This window comes from Lactuca virosa, chromosome 3, assembly GCF_052849685.1.
Source record: "Lactuca virosa cultivar CGN04683 chromosome 3, Lactuca_virosa_CGN04683_v6, whole genome shotgun sequence".
Taxonomy (NCBI): Eukaryota; Viridiplantae; Streptophyta; class Magnoliopsida; order Asterales; family Asteraceae; genus Lactuca; species Lactuca virosa.
In genome coordinates, this window is record NC_136428.1 from 191,510,876 (window position 1) to 191,530,639 (window position 19,764).

Genomic DNA, 19,764 nt, shown 5'->3' on the forward strand with positions numbered 1-19,764 from the left:
ATCAACAAATTTTCATTTAAAAACTATAAAAAAAATGTTAAGAAACATAAAACAATTCTAGATTATTCATATACTGTTAACCAAAAAAAATGTCAAAAATGCCAAGAAGCATATCGAATTTTCCTTTGCTCACAAAACCAACGCAACTCATCATTATGTCTCTTCCAACGATTCATCTGCCTGATACATGTAAAAAAAGTATTGTTAATATAATTATTAGAGTTCTAAATCATTAAAATTAAATTATATTAATATTAAAAGTACCTTTCTTTTGGAACAACTAGTAGCGTAATGACCCAATCCTTGACAGTAAGAGCATGTACGTTTTTTGGGGGCTTCTAAAGAAGACCTAATTCTACTAGCAATTTTAGGACGCCTTTTTGTGGTAGTTGGACCAAGAGGATCACGGACAGATAATTGTGGCATCATATCTATTTGCGAAACTCCCATACAAGAACCTTGAGATGCATTCTCCAAAGACATAGATTTCTTTCGATTTATTTGATCATCCAAAAGACTTATCAATAGTGTATTGACTTTTTGTATCTCTGAAGGGGAGTCTCTAGCTTGTTCAATTAGTTTAGTAAAATTTGAACGGACACACCATAGTGTGTAGGCACTAACTCCATTTTCATTATTCATTTCTCCGAGTCCGGTACTAGCACTACCCAGTTTGTACCTAACATTAAGGGTCCATCGTGGTAAAATATAGTGACTCGGGAGTTCTTTAACATGCTTCTTCTTCATCACATATAGGCTATGTTTACATAAAATCCCATTTGTCTCATACTTAGCACAGGAACATGTGACGCTGACTTGATCCAAAGAACGAAAGGTAACAATGCGCCAATATTTTTTATCAACATCCAATTTCCCAACTCGGTATGTGCTTTCTTCGGTAGTTTTTCCTATAGTCTCATGAGTCAAATTGGTAATAGCTTCGGTCCATTCTTTTTTGAAATTATCAAACATCTTTCTAGTATACCATTGACCTACTTTTGCTTCAATTGGATGCACTGAAGAAAGAACCGGCCTCGAGTTCATAGTCTTGAAGTCTTCATCTTCTTCGGCAGCCCTTCGAGACTCAACTGCTTTGTTGTATTGTACAACAAATTCATTCAACATGGTCCTCGAATTAACAAATCCATCAAAAAATGAATTGATACTCTCACTTCGTCCGGTTGTTGTCATACCAGCAAAGAAAGTATCCTTCAAGAAGGGTTTAGCCCAATGTATACGTTGGTTATACATGTCACTAATCCAACAATTACTTTCCAGTTCATACTTATTACGCATAGCCTCCCATCTTGCTTCAAATTGTTCAATGGTGTCACTATTTACCCATTGTTTGTGCGTTTCTTGAAAATCACTATAACGGGAAACATACGATCGAAGGTGCTCAGTTTCATGCTTCATGATATGCCATGAACAAAAACGATGTCGAGTATTCGGAAACACTTTTTTTATTGCATTTCCCATTGCTTTGTCTTGATCTGTTATAATTGCCTTCGGATACTTATTAAACATACATTTGAGGAAATGTTTAAATAACCATTCAAATGTCTCTTCATTTTCATTTTCAAGCAATGCTCCACCAAAAAGTATAGACTGCCCATGATGATTCACCCCAGTAAAGGGAGCAAAAGGCATCTTGAACTTGTTAGTCATATAAGTGACATCAAACACAACAACATCTCTGAATTTTGTATAAGCATCTCTTGATCTACCATCAGCCCAAAAGATATTTCTAGGATACCCATCATCAGACAAATCCACGACAAAATACTGGTCACTATCAACTAATGTTTTATCTTGAAAATGTTTTTATAAGTCCATAGAACTCCTTTCCTTTATGTTGCTTTCGTTGCTCAGATAAGACATCGGCACATTGCTTTGAAGTAACATCAGCTACATTTGAGGTTTTCATTGTATTAACAGCCTTTTTAATCTGAGAAGGTTTCAACCCTGCTTGACCAAATTGCACCATAAGAGATTTACCTTCTATTGAACGGTGGAAACTGTTATGAGATCGATGCTTCATAACCTTCGTAGGTGTCATAGTCAAGTCGTGATTGTGTGTGTCATTAAACGAGTCCACCAACCATTTCCCATCCTCCTGTCTTGTTATTCGAAGCTTTGCTTGACATCCGGTTCTAACATCTCTACGACGTTTTTTCTCATTTTCACTTGAAGCATTTTTGTCCATCCTTTTGAAACCTTCTTTGTTGCATACATATATCTTCCGAAAAGGCTCATTTGTTTTAGGATTTTTAATTGTGTCATCTCTACGTATACCAAAGCCATGTAAAAATGAATAATCATTATAAAATGTATAAGCATCATCGGGTGTATCAAAAACCTTTCCAAGTATACTTTCATTGTTAACTTCATCTTCGTCAAATTCAATGTTCTCACCGATACTATTTATTTTTTCACATTCATATGTTGCTTCCACGTAATCATTTGTGTCACTATCTTTGGTTATATATTGTTCTATAGCTTGATTAGTTGCTTCAGCTTCACTCATTGTGGTCTGCTTCACTCATTGTGGTCTGCAATAGACAACCATGCATATTTCCAAATAAAAGAGTAACACCAAATTTTTTTATATTGAATATAATGGAAACATTATACATAAAAAACAAAAAACAAAAACCACGCTTTTGGTCCCTAACCACATTTTCTTCACAATTTCTTTTTCATTCCCATAATAATAAAAAACAAAAACCACGCTGAAGTTAGGCAATATTATTCTTTGTGATGTCTAGGCTTTTGGCACATGATTTTGTTCATCTTTCCAAAATTCGTCCCTAACCACATTTTCCTTACAATTTCTTTTCATTCCCATAATAAAATTTCACTCCCATAATAAAAATTCACTTTCGTTAATGGAATGTATGACCCTGGGCCCTACTCAATTTGCAATTAGCATGGCATCTTCCAGTTGTTTGGATATGAGATAATCCCACGTTATCTCTATTTCAGTGTAAAAATCTAATTTTGTCCCCATTTATAAAAAAAATTCAAAATATTTTAACAAAATGACAATCAAGATTCTATAACCATGGTAAAAATTTTAATTTATAAACATGGTAAAAATACTAACCAATCAAGCTGTTTTTATTAATAAAGTATATGTCTTCAACCAAAAAAAAAACCTGCATTAAAGACCGCACACAGGGAAGCAAGATTATGATTTCAATTCCAACAAACCTTGTAATTAACCCACTAATCACAATTAGTAGATATTAAAAAAAAAAAAAAGACGCTGCAATTGATTCCAACAAACCTTGAAAAAATCACAATTAGTAGATATAAAAAACAAATGTTTGTATATTACCTGCTGAAAGAGGTCGTATGAATGAAAAAACAGGGAAGCAAGATTATAATTTCAATTCCTTGTGAATTGCAATCTTCTTTTTATTTCAATTAGTTGTGAATGACAATTTTTTTTGAACTCCCTGAATTGCGATTCCAGATTTCGATTGCTTGATGATAGAACGATTGGAACGTGATCACGATTAAGGAAACTACCATACTTTTTTTAAGGATTTATTTTATTTAGCAAATTAACCCACTAATCAAAACTACGTAGTTTTAAATAATAGGTACCTAAGTTATATACCCTTAAGGGTATATTCACTTTTTCATATATATATATATATATATATATATATATATATATATATATATATATATATATATATATATATATATATATATATATATATATAAGAGAGAGAAAAAAAAAAAAGTTCAATAGAAAACCATAATTACATAATTATTGGTTCTTCAAGGAACCAAATCTTTTTCTCAATTTCTAGAGCTTATTCTTTATCGAAAAAAAAATCTAAAAATATCTAAATTCATATATTAACATTGTGAATGTGAAAAATATTTTTCGGATTCACCGTGTGAATCCGGATTCACATTGTGAATTTTCAAAGATTCACATTGTGAATTTGATATCATTGGAAAAATGATAAAAAGTTATGAATTTCTGTAGTTTTAGTTTTTTTTTTGATAAAAAATAAGTTAAAAAAAAGATTGGTTCCTTGATTAATTATGGTTATTTATTGACCCTCACTCTTTTATATTTATATATATATATATATATATATATATATATATACCTTAATAAGCATTTACCATAAAATGCTGAATTTTAAGAGTTACAACCTCTAAAACATCATAGAACACTTTTATGCATCATAGGAAATGTTAAACTTATCCGGTCAAGCGAAAAAGTCACGAATTAGAGATTCGTACGATAAGTTGAGAAGTTTCAGTTAGATTCAAACTTGAATCCCAATTATCTCGGCCGCGTCTTCTTAAATTCCTTCGATCTGCACATCACCGTCCCTGCTAAACGCCTCCGCCTTTCTCAATCACTTCTCTTTAATAAACCCTAGCTTTCAAACCTCCTACCACCACCATGAATTGGTAAGATACCTAAACCATCTGACTCTATCTCTCTGGGTTTTTGCTTTTGATAAGTCTCTATTGTGGTTATGTTTATGATTTTTACAGATCTGAACCTCCCACCAACATCTACCCACTTATGGGAAGTGTACAAGAGAGAAGAAGCCGAATTTGAGGAGACCTTTCAACTCCATTCAAAATCTATCTCTATATCGGTCATATGGACAACGGGTCTAAGCCAGTCACCATCTCCATCTCACCATCGCCTTCAATTATCACCACCATCCACCGGTGTCGCCTTTCCCTCCTCCACCGGACCTCCCTCTATTTCTTAGTATACATATATGTAAGGAACCCTAACCACCAAGCAACAATTCTTTGTCCGTCTCTCTCTACTACATAAATGGGAAATATGCGTGGGAAAGATACATACTGCCATCACCACCGCTGTAGAATACAACATCTCATGACCATCTTTTTCCCCTCGATCTACACAGATAAGTGATAGATCGTTTTTTTTTTTTTTCGTTTTTCTTCCTTTATGAAGACATATCCAGTTTGGGATTTTTATGTTTTTTCTTATTTGGTTCATGTTTAGTAAAAGTATTTCGTGTTTCTCTAGGGCACAAACATTTCTAGAAAAGCCTCTTTTCATTTGTTCAGGTTATGGACCTAACGGAATCATGTAATAACAGTCTCACATAGTTTTGTGATGTTTGATACGGATATTTGCAGGTGAACAGCGAAGAAGGCACCTTCATCTATTCTCATTTTGTGCCGGTAAACAACAAAAACTGAAGCAAAAATCATGTAATAACAGTCTCATTGGGTTTACGATTTTTTCCTCAGGTAGACACCTTGAGAACCCTCAAAAATCATTTGAAGATCTTGATGTGGTTCGAAGAGAAATAATTTAAAGAGGTAATGTTTATTCTTATTTTATTTTCTTAAAATCTATATGATGCTGTTGTTTTTTTCAATAGGCATCGTGGCTCTGACAAGTGACAGCTCTCAACAGAACCGTTGCCTCTCCTCATCTGTATACTGAACAAAGAAAAAGTCAGGTAACTAAAGTTATTAATAATGAAAGGTTAGAAGAGGAAAATCAAATCTTACTGGGATTTATTGTCTCTTACTCTCAGTGCAACATGATGCTTGATAAAAGTTATTTTTTTTTCAATCTCTGATGATTTAATTATTTACCCTTATAACTTCCAGGGGATTTATAGTTGTTCAAAGTAAGTTACAGGAAAATAAACTGTAAATCTGACAAGTTTTTGGTGTGAACAGTCTATGTTATGGTGGTTTGATGACTACCAAGTGGGAAGCCATACGTTTAGGTACAACAGAGGTGACAACTATTGTGATAGCTACTTGTGATCAAGGGATGTGCCTAAGAATAAAGGCTTGTGTTCAATCTTCCTGTTGCCACTGCACCTAAACAAAAGGAAGCTACAGAAGGTGTGAAAATAAGGTTGAAGCATAAGTGGAAGGTGAAAATTAATATTAAAATTCAATCTTCATGTTCAATCCTACTTTCATCTTTGTAGTATATTTCTAATCAGGAAAATCATCAAATTTGACAACAAAATCTTGACCTCAAGTTTAAATTTTTTACTTTTCCCCTTTCGGGTACTACCATGAGCATTGTAATAGTTCCAACCCTTTAAAAGGTGCAAGGATTGACAATTTGGTCGTTAAGGGACAAGATGGACCAATTTACCCTTGCTATATATGTGGGTAATTTGCAACAATTTTTCACTGCTCACTGCCACTACTGAGTGTTAAAAAAAAGGTTGAAGTACAATCTTCAATGTTTTGGTTAGTTTTGGAACACTCTTCACCTAAGTTTGGTGGTTTTCCCATCTTTTGGACTTGTTTACCCCTGTCCCGAACTTCATCTATTATGGGCGAATGTAAAATCTTCCTTAGTGTCGCCCCCACCCAACTACCCTTTACAGGGACATCTCAGATTATACTAATAGTTGAAGGTTTTTTGGTAATCCAATCAAGTAAATTGATATTTCTGCAACCCACAAGAATAAAGTAATTACTTAGATATCTTTTAGCTATATGTGGAGATTATATGTGTTTTTTCCTGCTATATGTGAGTTTTTGTGTGTATATATCTAATATAGCTCAACTATTTAGATATATTTGCATTTATATTTACGAAAACTTCGCATTTATTTATGTGAAGACAACAATGACAAAAAATGGTTTAAGAAGTTCATTTTATATTTCATATTATAAGCTTATTTAAGTTCCCTGAAGCTTTACCTCAACTTTACTTGCATTCTTTAGACAGTCAAGAAATAGGAATCTAGAAACATGAATATCTCTAATTTTATTCTAAACTAACTATTTATTTTTAATTTTCAGTGTTGTTGATTTAATCTCCAGAAACGCAACAATTAACATGGATTGTATATAGAATATCAAGAGGTTTCCAAGTTATGAAGCACAATTTCTCTTTTATTATACAACCTTATGATACACATTAATCATCCACCTTGTGTGATTTTCAGCACATCTTTTATTTACCACAAAATTGAAGTTGGTGTTTTTATGTTAGGAAACTTGATTTTCTTTTTATATATGCTTATTTAAGCTCGACATTGATGTTACAGTGGTTAGGATTCCAAAAGAAATCTTTGATTTTGAAATTAGCAGGGAAAGGTAATTGGTTTAACATCATATTGTTAAGGAATGAAATTGGTTTAGTCTACATCTTTTGCATATAGGGATAAAAAGGTAAAATCCATTTCCCGTATTATAAATACTTTCAAATAAGTTATAATACATTTTAAATAAGTTAAAGAAATCAACATATCAAAAATTGTTTATTTAAGTTAATTAACATTTTTAAAATTTTATTTTATACCATCAAAATAAATAAATAAATAATCATTGGTGTCTAACGGTTGTAAGCATCTAAAAAAGTATGAAGAAAAAAATTAAAACCATTTTACATAGCACGCTTTTTTACTATTGTGTTGCAAAATATAGAATAAAACTTGGGATCTTCAAACCGAACACATTCTTTAAATACAAAAAATTTCTAATCAGGACATAAGCAATATATTAAACATTATCTATAAAAGAAAATAGGCTATCTCATGTTTATAATCATCATTTGGCATTTTGTGCGGACATGTTCATATATAGTTATCTTGACTTATATCCTAATACATACATATTTTTTTTGTTTTATATATTATATGGTAGTGGTAACGGTAACTAAGGACATGATATGATGCTTTTACTTAGTTTAGATGTAGTAAGTAGTAACTATTTCCGCAAAAGAACTAAACTATCTTTAGAAACTAAATTCTAAAAAAACTATCCGCACCCGTCGCTTGACGCGGGTAAACGGCTAGTATATATATATATATATATATATATATATATATATATATATATATATATATAAGGGTTATATGCATCTGTCTTAAATTTAAGATTCAAGAGGTACAATGATTTGACGCATGAATCAAAAACTGGATTGGAGAAGGCAGACATCGGACGAACGCTTTGAGTTCTAATTGTACATGTTAATAAATCTTTTCAATCCAATGGTTACAAACTTATGTCACACGGATCCATTAGCGGTGATCCATGGAATTAAATTTAAACCAATAAGAAAGAAACACAAAAAACACTTGAAGAACAATACAAGGACTATAAAATAAAATGACCAGTTAAACTTTCTTTTAAATAGCCGATATACTTTTTCTCTTATCTCTCCAGAAAGACAATCCTTCAGCCACCTCCATGGCTCCACCTTCTAACACCATCTTCTACCCCCACCTCTGGTACAACCCCATCGCTTCAGCCACCTTGCTACCATTGCCACAACCGTAGCCATCAACTTCCCTTACCACCATCGCGGCTCAAAACCAACCCATCAAGTATATTTGTTATAGCCGATAAACACGCCATTGTAGATGTCGTTGATACCTCTACCTCCACAAGTGTCGTTGTTAGCCACCGAAGGCACCTAGATCTAAACACCGATCTCTTCGAACTAACCTAGATTTAACCTCGATTTACCTCTCTCTCTCTCTCTCTAACAACTTTGTTTGGATTGAACACTTTATACTTGTGATGTTTTAGCTTTTTAGTTTTGATTTTCAGATATATAAATGTAAATGAATCACTGTGTTTTATGCGTACATTTTAGTCGGTTAAGAAGTAAAGCTGTAAAGGATAACCAAAATTTGAATATATAAGTTGTTATATTTTGTTAGATCTGATTGTTTTTCCTATACGTAGGAACGATGTTTTGTAATATGATTTTGTAATGGTGTTTGATATAGATCCATAAATCGGAACTTTGGCAGTCAAATAACAAATAAAAAAGTCAAATGATTGGTTTAATTTTTATATGTAAAATGACTAAAAAGGTAGTTAGGGGTATAAAGGTAATTTAAATGGGGTATAGAGGTAATTTAAGTTTTAAGTGGTTGAAAAGTTACAAAACTCAGCGTTTACGTGACTTTTCAAAAGACTCAATTTCCTTTTATTTAAAAAGTTGATTGTAAAAGTCCTTTTCATTTTATCAAAAATCTTTTACCTTCTTTTTAACTTTTAGGAAAAGATAAAAGTAAAAAGTCACTTTAAAAGTTAAAACAAACACCCTTTCATTATCGAAAATAATACTCCCTCCGTCCCAAAATTATAGTCCATCTTTTCTTTTTGGTTTGTCCCAAGATAATAGTCCACTTTAAAAATAAATAACATTTTTACCAAAATACTCCCTCATTATTACTTAACCAACTAAGCATTTAATGGAACATTAAATGCAAAGTAAGGACAAAACTGTCATTTTATTAAATAAAGTTAGTGGTAATTAATGCTTTTCTTAATATGTGTGCTTTTTGTCTGTGGACAATAATATTGGGACGGAGGGAGTATTTGGTATAACAAATTAAAAAATGATTTGGAAAGCATTCTATACAAATTGAGATAATTTAAATACGATGAATTTATTTTATACAAGATATAAATATTTCAAGAAATTAAATAACTTGTAAATAGTGTCAAATTATTCTAAAAGAGACATTAGCCTGTATTGCTTTTAGTCCTTTTTAAATTGTTGTTAAAAAACTACAAAAATACCCTAACAAATTCTTGAATGTACTCTGTAATTTGGGGAATTTTTTTGCACAAATAACCTATAGCTTAATTATTTTATTTAAAAAATTCATTTTCAGTCATTCCTTTTTTACTTATAATATTAAGTACGAGAGATGGTGATTTTTTTTGCCATTAATTAGAATTTAGAATTCAAGAAGAACAAAGCGAAAATCAATGATTGTTTATTAAGAAACCACAAAAATATTAGAACTGGCTAAATCTTTTTGCTAATGAACTCAGTACAACAGTTTTTCAATCAAGAAAATGTAGCATTGGAACTTCCACCTATCCATGTTGGAGTGCTCCTATATTTGTACAAAGAAGTGAGACGTCATCATTTTTTTGGCTGGTCATATTTACATGGTTGTCGTATTAAAAAATCTTAATATTATAGGATTATTTTTAAAGGGTTTGTACAAAACACGGGTGCCGAGAAATCGAGAATTACAAAAGATAAATTTTAAATCCAAAATGACATAACATTAAAAATAAACCTAAAAAAATCGTAAAGAATGAGTATACTAACAAAATGTTTTATAGTCAATCAATAGAGTTTTAAAATAACCAAATTTGAAAAGAGTTTTAAAAGAATAACTATTAACGTTTTATAAAAATAGTCACCTATTTAGCATTTAGATCATTATAGAATAGATTGTATTACAATTTGTTTTTTTATTAATTATATATTTACGTCTTAATATATACTCCCTCCGTCCCAAAATTATTGTCCACAAATAAAAAACACACAGATTAATGAATCATTAATTACCACTAACTTTATACAATAAAATGACAGTTTTGTCCTTACTTTGCATTTAATGTTCCGTTAAATGCTTAGTTGGTTAAGTAATAATGCGAGGTTATTTTGGTAAAAATGTTATTTATTTTTAGAAATAGACTATTATTTTGGGACAAACCAAAAATGAAAGATGGACTATAATTTTGGGACGGAGACTATGCATATTTCTTATACTATAATATTCGTAAGTTAATTATAAAAAATCTAATTTTTATTAATCAATCTATAAACATAATACAAGTATTTTATTCGATACAAAATAAAATATAAAAAACTACAAAGATTTACAGTGTTATCATTTCTTCATATCAAGATTTCCATATTTTCTTCAATTTATCACTTTTCACCTCTTCAATATTTTCCAAAATTTTTTCAAAATCTACAAGAAAATAAAAAAAAATTGATTAATGCAAGAACACGCACATGTAGATATCATGTAAGATTCACATGTGATTATATAATGTGATATTAACATGTGATTGTATCTTTTAAGATTTAAATGTGAAATTCACAAGAAAATTTTAAAAAATAATTAACGAAGAACACTTACACAAAATACATGTGTGCATATAGATGTAATTCATATGTGATTCACTTGTGATTTACATGTAATTGATATGTGATTCACTTGTGATTTACATGTGATTAATATATGAATTACATGTGATTAATATGTGAATTACATGTGATTTACATGTGAATCACATAAAATTCATATGTGATTAACTTGTGAATCACATGTAATTCATAGGTAATTCACTTGTAATTTACATGTGAATCACAAATTAATCATATGTGAATTACATGTGAATCACATGTAATTCATATGTGATTCACTTGTGATTTACACGTGAATCACATGTAATTCATATTTACATGTGAATCACAAGTGAATCATATATGAATTACATGTGATTAAAATGTGAGTCACATGTGAATCATATGTGAATTACATGTTATTTACGTGTGAATCACATGTAATTCATATGTGATTCACTTGTGATTTACATCACATATAAATTACATGTGAATCATATGTAATTCATATGTGATTCACTTGTGATTTACATGTGAATCACATGTAATTCATATGTAAAATTTGCAACCAAAATACTTCAATAAAATCATATTTTCATTTATATATTATACTAGTGGATTAGTTTAGTGGTCACCGAATCAGAAATCAATGATGGAACAGAAAATATCTTAAAGATTAATTAAAATATACCTCCTTCCTCAATGTAAAATGACCAAAATCCAAACGAAAATGACTGTTATACTTTGATGATGCATTTAATCTTATAGGAATTCTAATTTTTGGAGCATCAAGGTCAATATCAAGAGCAAATCTGCAAATGCAAGAAGAAATACAGGAAATTAGCAAACATTGCATCAGGACTAACAGAATATCATGTTTTCTCTTTAAGGAATGACACAACCTTGATTTTGTTGCTCCTTTTTGGTGGGTTTTAGGTAAAACAAATAAACTAGAAAACAATTCCTAAGTTCACATGCAACCTACTTTGGATCTATGTTTTAACTATTGAACATATAACTTTGAATTGCAAACAAGAACCCTAGAGGAGAGAGGCTATTTTTCGAAAATAACTAACTAGGGTTTAAGAGTTACATACCTTTCAATTGTTATAGTAAACAATTGATAATCCTCTTGAACTTGATCTTCTTGGAAGCCTAGCACCACAAATGTAATGCCTCTAATGGAATCACACCCAAGAACTAGCAAGAAGGAAACTTGAAGGAGAGAGGGTAGGGTATGCAAAAATCGGCCTAGGGTTTCTTCCAAGGTATGAGTGGCCGAATTTAGGAGCTGGGAGGCTCCTTATATAGCTGAGGGATCTAGGGTTTAGGGAAAACCCTAATACTCCTTTGCTTGGGGCCTAAGCTAATCCAAAGGCCTTATCCAAAGCCCCTTGGACGAAATCCTTAGGGTTTCCCCTATAGATTTCGTCCACCTCCTTCCAAGGAGATTCTGGAGCCTTCCACTCAACTATCTGATAATTGCAAACTAGTCCCTGCACTTTATAATTAATACTTTTAACCCCAAAATTAATTCTGATTAATTTCTGGCTAACTATTAATTAAATATAATGATTTCTAATTAATATATTAATCTTTTAACATATTAATAAATCATTTATATTAATTTATTAATCTTATAAATTAATATCTCTCCTTTTATAATTTCCTTGTCCAGTTGCTAGGTTGAGGGCAACCCAAAAGGACTGTGCTGCTATCAATTCAAGTACATACCAATTATAGTTATGGGCTTAGACACCTAATCCAACAGTCTCCCACTTGGATAAGTCTGTAACTATAATTGCTAGCATGCCTTCTAAATTTGACCAGCAAATTGTAGCTTCCAAAAGCTGCTGCTGAACTCTGACCCAGTCAGTTACATGTCCTGAGATAAGTGATCATATAATCCTTCGTTCTGCAAGATATCCCAGACATAAGACATGGAATGTAATCAATCTCTTTGTCCAGAATCTATGTTTCCCGATTTCTGATTTGTGATGATGTAGGACTTCTAATTGAACACATCAATTTAGTCCTGGCTGGGCCCAGCACATAAGTCAACACCAAATCATCGAGGGGCCCACATATATCGCTTTTCCGGTTAGGGCAAAAGGAACGAATAAACGTTGACTCATATGCTTGTATCTTTTACTCATCAAATTATACATGACAATACGTTTTATAACACCAAGTTACTGATGCGTTTTCGTATCACCAATGTATAACCGACTTTGTAAATTACAACTCATATATCTTCGTTTCAAGATTATAAGATATTATCGTCTCAGTATTACTCATGATGAATTCCATGAAGTGATACTCTGAGTGAGGGTTTATCCAATACTCAAATCTCAATTTCTGAGTACTCATGAACATTGCAGCAATTCTATTGCCATGTCTATCCTTAGACAATCTGCAATCCAATTCACGACAGTCTTAATTCACTACTTACTTCCAAAAGTACGAGCGATTGTGGAGTTTGAATAATCTTATTATTCGGGAAGTAAAACATGCAAAATATGAAACACAATAATAAACAATCGACAAAAGGTAGTAACCAAACTTATAAATAATACTTTATTATTTAATCACCAAAAGTCAATTACATTTACTTTGTTACAAGTTTCAGAACAAAACTAATCTAACTACTAAAACTAATATCATCTTTCAGTCCTATGCTCCGAGCATGCTGAATATGCTTAGCCCTACTCAGACCCTTTGTGAGGGGGTCTGCTGGGTTATCTTCAGATGACACCCTATTTACTACAAGATGGCCTTCTTCTACTCTATGTCTGATAAAATGGTACTTTCTGTCGATATGTCTGGTTTTACCATGATCTCTCGGTTCCTTTGTTAAGGCAACCGTTCTCTCATTATTGCAGAACAGTTCCATAGGCTCCTGGATGGTTGGAACAACTCTGAGATCTCCGATGAAGTTCCTTAACCAAGCTGCTTCTTTCGACGCTTCACTCGCTGCTATGTACTCTGATTCACAAGTAGAATCAGCCACCGTATCTTGCTTGGAACTTTTCCAAGTAACCGCTCCTTCATTCAGTAAAAATACCCAGCCAGATTGAGAACGTAAGTTATCTCTATCCGTTTGAAAACTGGCATCACTGTAACCATCTACTCTCAAAGTATCATTGCCACCAAGCACAAGGACCCAGTCCTTTGTCCTTCGCAAATACTTGAGTATATTCTTAACCGCTATCCAATGAGCTCTACCCGAGTTTCCCTGATAGCGACTGACCATGCTCAAAGCAAATGCCACATCAGGGCGAGTACATGTCATAGCGTACATGATCGATCCGACAGCGGAAGCATAAGGTACACGACTCATGTCTGCTATTTCCTCATCTGTACTCGAGCATTGAGTCTTACTCAATTTGGTATTGCTTTGGATAGGTAGCTCTCCCTTCTTGGAATTTTCCATACTAAACCTCTTTAGTACCTTATCCAAGTATGTGCTCTGACTAAGTCCAATTAGTCTCTTCTTTCTATCTCTCAATATTCTAATCCCAAGAATATAGGTAGCTTCTCCAAGGTCTTTCATGGCAAAACACTTTCCAAGCCAAGACTTAACATCTTTCAAGGTTGGAACGTCGTTACCAATGAGTAATATGTCATCGCCATATAACACCAGAAAAGTTACTATACTCCCACTAGCCTTGATATACACACAAAACTCATCTTCACTCTAGAGAAACCAAACTCTTTGACTTTCTCATGGAAGCAAAGATTCCAGCTGCGAGATGCTTATTTCAATCCATAAATGGATTTCTCAAGCTTGCACACTCTATTGGGAAACTTTGCATCAACAAAACCCTCTGGCTGATTCATGTAAACATCCTCAGTCAACTTCCCGTTAAGGAAAGCAGTCTTGACATCCATCTGCCAGATTTCATAGTCATGAAAGGCAGCTATGGCAAGCAATATCCTAATAGATTTAATCTTAGCTACTGGCGAGAAGGTCTCATCATAGTCAACCCCTGGGGTTTGAGTGAAACCTTTTGCAACCAGTCGAGCCTTGAATGTGTGCACATTTCCATCCATGTCTGTCTTCTTCTTGAAGATCCATTTGCACCCAACTGTCTTACGACCTGGTGCACTATCAACCAAATTCCAAACTTGGTTGTCATACATGGACTTAATCTCGTTGTCCATTGCCTCTTTCCACTTGGAAGCCTCTGGGCCTGCCATTGCTTCCTTATAAGTGACTGGTTCATCTAAATTTACCAGTGTCCTATCACTGATGAATGTGTCACCGTCTGAAGTAATATGAAAACCATACAACTCAGGTGTCACACTCACCCTAGTGGATCTTCGAAGAGGTAATGAGTTATCAACTGGTTCAACAGGAACTGTTTCCTCTGGTTGAGTGCTAGTGTCATCTAAGGTTCCTTCATTGGCTAACTCTTGAATTTCTTCAAGGCCAATGGTGCTCCCACTGTCCTCTTTGAATATGAGCTCTCTTTCTAGAAAGACTCCTCTTCGTGCTACAAAGACCACGTTTTCACTAGGTCTGTAGAATAAACATCCAAAAGACTGCTTTGGGTAACCAATGAAAACACATTTCTCACTTCTAGATGCTAGCTTGTCGTGAGTCTCCCGTCTTACGAAAGCTTCACAACCCCAGACTTTAATATGTGCTAACGAGGGAACTTTCCCTGTCCACATTTCGTGAGGTGTTTTGGCAACCTTCTTTGTAGGGATAAGATTGAGGATGTGGGCGGCTGTCTCTAATGCATACCCCCAGAAGTGAATAGGAAGCGAAGCACGACTCATCATAGAACGAACCATGTCTAACAAGGTTCGATTACGCCTCTCAGATACACCATTTAACTGTGGTGTCCTAGGAGGAGTTAATTGTGAGACTATCCCACATTCTTTTAGATAGTCGTTGAACTCGATACTAAGATACTCCCCGCCTCTATCGGATCTAAGTACCTTTATCTTCCTGCCCAATTGATTTTCGACCTCATGCTTAAACTCTTTGAACTTTTCAAAGGTTTCTGACTTATGTTTGATTAAGTAGATATAGCCATATCTGCTATAATCATCAGTGAAAGTCACATAGAATCGATTAGCATCCCTTGTAGTTGATCTAAAGGGCCCACACACATCTGTTTGTATGAGATCCAACAGACCTTCACCTCTTTCACAAGACCCTGTGAATGGTGATTTTGTCATCTTTCCCAAAAGACAAGATTCACACATATCATATGATTTTAGGTCAAATGATTCCAACACTCCATCCTTTTGGAGTTGGGCTATGCGTTTCTTGTTAATGTGTCCAAGACGACAATGCCACAAGCATGCCTTGTCTACACTATTAGACAAGTCAATATTAAATACACTATTTCCTAAGCTATCAACACAAGTCACTGTTTCATACACACCATCACAAGGCAAAGTTTCAAATACAAAAACACCATTCTTATAAACAGAAAGTGAACCATTCAAATCATTAAAAGAATATTTAAAACCTTGTCTGAACAATGCATGAAATGAAATAATGTTTCTCGTCATCTCAGACGAATAGCAACAATTTAATAAATCTAATATAACATCATTACTAAGCAAAAGTTGATAAACTCCGATCTTGGTCACTGGTGAAGACTTCTTGTTTCCCATGATCAAGTTTATCCTTCCTCGCTCTATCTCCTCACTTTCTTTTAGCCCCTGTAAATCAGAACAGATGTGAAAACCACATCCTGTATCAAGGACCCATGAACGAGAAGATAATGAGTTATTAGAAGAAAGAGTGTAAATACCTGCTGAAGATGGCTTCACTTTGCCATCTTTGATATCCTGCAGATATTTTGGGCAGCTTCTCTTCCAGTGCCCTTTGTCATTGCAATAAAAGCAATCTGCATCTTTTGGATCAGAAACATGGGGAATGGTAGCATTGGGCTTAGCCTTTGGGCCATTACTAGATGACCCAGCTTAAGCCTTGTTCTTCCAGTTTTGCTTAGGAGGACCTTTCCTCTTTTTCCCCTTTCCCTGTCCAATAGCCAAGACAGGGGAACTTGCAGGAGTGGAGGCTATACTTTTACCCTTCATCCCTGCTTCAGCTATCTGCAACAAGTTGTGCAATTGGGCCAGTGTCTGCTCAGTGTTGTTCAAATGGTAAGTTAGAATAAACTGACCATAACAATCAGGTAATGAGTTCAAGACCATGTCAATGGCCAATTCCTCATCAAAGTGAATGTTGAGCTTGACCAAACGCTCTATGTAGCGTTGCATTCTTTGCACATGAGACACAACCGACTCCCCTTCTTTCATCTTGCAAGCCATGAGTGACTTGACTACTTCAAACTTTTCTTGACGAGCTCGCTTATGGTACTTTTCCATAAGGTCCTTGTTCATCTCAAAGGGCCAGTAGTCCTCATAGTACCTCTGCAGTTCTGGGACATGGTTGCGACCATGATGCATGCCACTTTGGTAGCATCATCATAATGTTTCTTGTAGGCAGCATATTCTTCAGGAGTAGCTTTAGACTCATCAAGCTCTTTGAGCTCCTTTTCAAGGACATATTCTTTGTCCTCAAATAGAAGCGGCATCTTGATGTTACGCATCCAATCGTTATAGTTAGAGCCATCCATAACGATTTTGGAGCAAATGTTGAGCAAAGAGAAGTTGTGGTTGGAGGATGATGAAGCAGAAGTGTTTCCAGGAGTAGACATCTGAAAAGAAAGAAAGTTTTAGTTAGATCTCAAGATACCTCAATATAATAACCCAAAGATATAATATCAAGGTTAGGATCCAACTATGAAGATTCACAACTTAGAAATGGGATGCCGAGATCCAAGAGTAAATTTCATAAAGGTAGGTGAATGACGATTCACCAATTCCACCATTAGACGAAATAAATGAAGTGAAATTCCTAATTCCTTTTGAGATACATTGAAACTATTCAATGACATATTTTAATCTCAGATTATGCTCTTCTATTTGTGACTGGGATGCCGAGGATCACAAACAAGATGTGAATAACCATGCAAATGTGCTTGGTAACCTCATTGTCTTTATCATTAACTATTGATGTGCCGGTAAACCACACACGCTCCACCAAAATGATAATTATGAGATACCCATTACTACTCTTTATTAGTGCCTATTAGTGTGCTGGTAATCCACACACGCTCCACTAACGACCAATAAAGCATAATGTGCAATTTCATGGATTAGCATACTTTTCACATTTTTCCTAAAGTAACTAGAGTTGGGATTTTGTAAAATAATGTTCTAGTACTTTATTTAATAACATTATACTTTTAATGAGATGTAGTTGTCCTATCAAACCCGTTCTGCTAACGACCCTCCACTAATCAAGGAAGCGGTGGGTGAGAGTGGACACCCATTCAACTACCATTTTATAGGCAGTTTCCTTATACCCCCCTTATAGACTAGCTTCGTGAATGAGGCATACTGGCGATTTGACTGACCATATTCTTATACATATATAATATTAAACTTTTAATTATAATACATATATAAGGTGTGTTTTAAACTTTGTAAAACTTTTAAGGTTTATATATAAATTTCGAAAAATTAAACTATTAATTTAAATTTAAAATAAACCAAATAACTAGATTTAATAATTATCTATTAATTAACTTTTAATTAATCTATTAAATCTTGTAAGGATTATCTAATCAAATTAAACAATTAATTTAATCCTAATCCTTATCCCTCTAGATTTCGAAAATTAAGGTAAAGGATAATTTCCTTATTTTCCTCAATTATCCAATTAGGCAATAATTATCCAATCAAGTAATAATTATCCAAAATAAGATAAAACCCTAAAACAACAAGCAAATTTCGAAATTCAAGGGAGGAGGCTAGGGTTTTCCAAAACCCTAACCCTAATTTCGATTAGGGTTCATGGAGGCTAGGGTTTTTCGAAAAACCCTTTCAACCAAAAACCCTAAAAAACGAAAAAATTTGGCCTTTAGGGTTTAATGGCTATAAACCCTAGTTTTCAATTCAACTATTATAGCAATTCAATTTAAAACAAACAATGGCTCTGAAACCACCGGTGGGTTTTAGGTAAAACAAATAAACTAGAAAACAATTCCTAAGTTCACATGCAACCTACTTTGGATCTATGTTTTAACTATTGAACATATAACTTTGAATTGCAAACAAGAACCCTAGAGGAGAGAGGCTATTTTTCGAAAATAACTAACTAGGGTTTAAGAGTTACATACCTTTCAATTGTTATAGTAAACAATTGATAATCCTCTTGAACTTGATCTTCTTGGAAGCCTAGCACCACAAATGTAATGCCTCTAATGGAATCACACCCAAGAACTAGCAAGAAGGAAACTTGAAGGAGAGAGGGTAGGGTATGCAAAAATCGGCCTAGGGTTTCTTCCAAGGTAGGAGTGGCCGAATTTAGGAGCTGGGAGGCTCCTTATATAGCTGAGGGATCTAGGGTTTAGGGAAAACCCTAATACTCCTTTGCTTGGGGCCTAAGCTAATCCAAAGGCCTTATCCAAAGCCCCTTGGACGAAATCCTTAGGGTTTCCCCTATAGATTTCGTCCACCTCCTTCCAAGGAGATTCTGGAGCCTTCCACTCAACTATCTGACAATTGCAAACTAGTCCCTGCACTTTATAATTAATACTTTTAACCCCAAAATTAATTCTGATTAATTTCTGGCTAACTATTAATTAAACATAATGATTTCTAATTAATATATTAATCTTTTAACATATTAATAAATCATTTATATTAATTTATTAATCTTATAAATTAATATCTCTCCTTTCATAATTTCCTTGTCCAGTTGCTAGGTTGAGGGCAACCCAAAAGGACTGAGCTGCTATCAATTCAAGTACATACCAATTATAGTTATGGGC

General features: G+C 33.7%; 1 long non-coding RNA gene and 1 pseudogene across 1 annotated transcript; one reads left to right on the forward strand and one right to left on the reverse strand.

Annotated features, from left to right (window-relative positions):
- Nucleotides 1–153: 153 nt before the first annotated feature.
- On the reverse strand, nucleotides 154–2,527 carry LOC145164326 (protein FAR1-RELATED SEQUENCE 5-like; annotated as a pseudogene).
- A 1,685-nt stretch (nucleotides 2,528–4,212) lies between these two features.
- On the forward strand, nucleotides 4,213–7,038 carry LOC145166876 (uncharacterized). The gene is made up of 6 exons (XR_013740759.1): nucleotides 4,213–4,443; nucleotides 4,531–5,202; nucleotides 5,272–5,343; nucleotides 5,406–5,486; nucleotides 5,713–5,915; nucleotides 6,805–7,038. It is a non-coding gene; the product is annotated as an uncharacterized LOC145166876 (long non-coding RNA).
- Nucleotides 7,039–19,764: the final 12,726 nt, after the last annotated feature.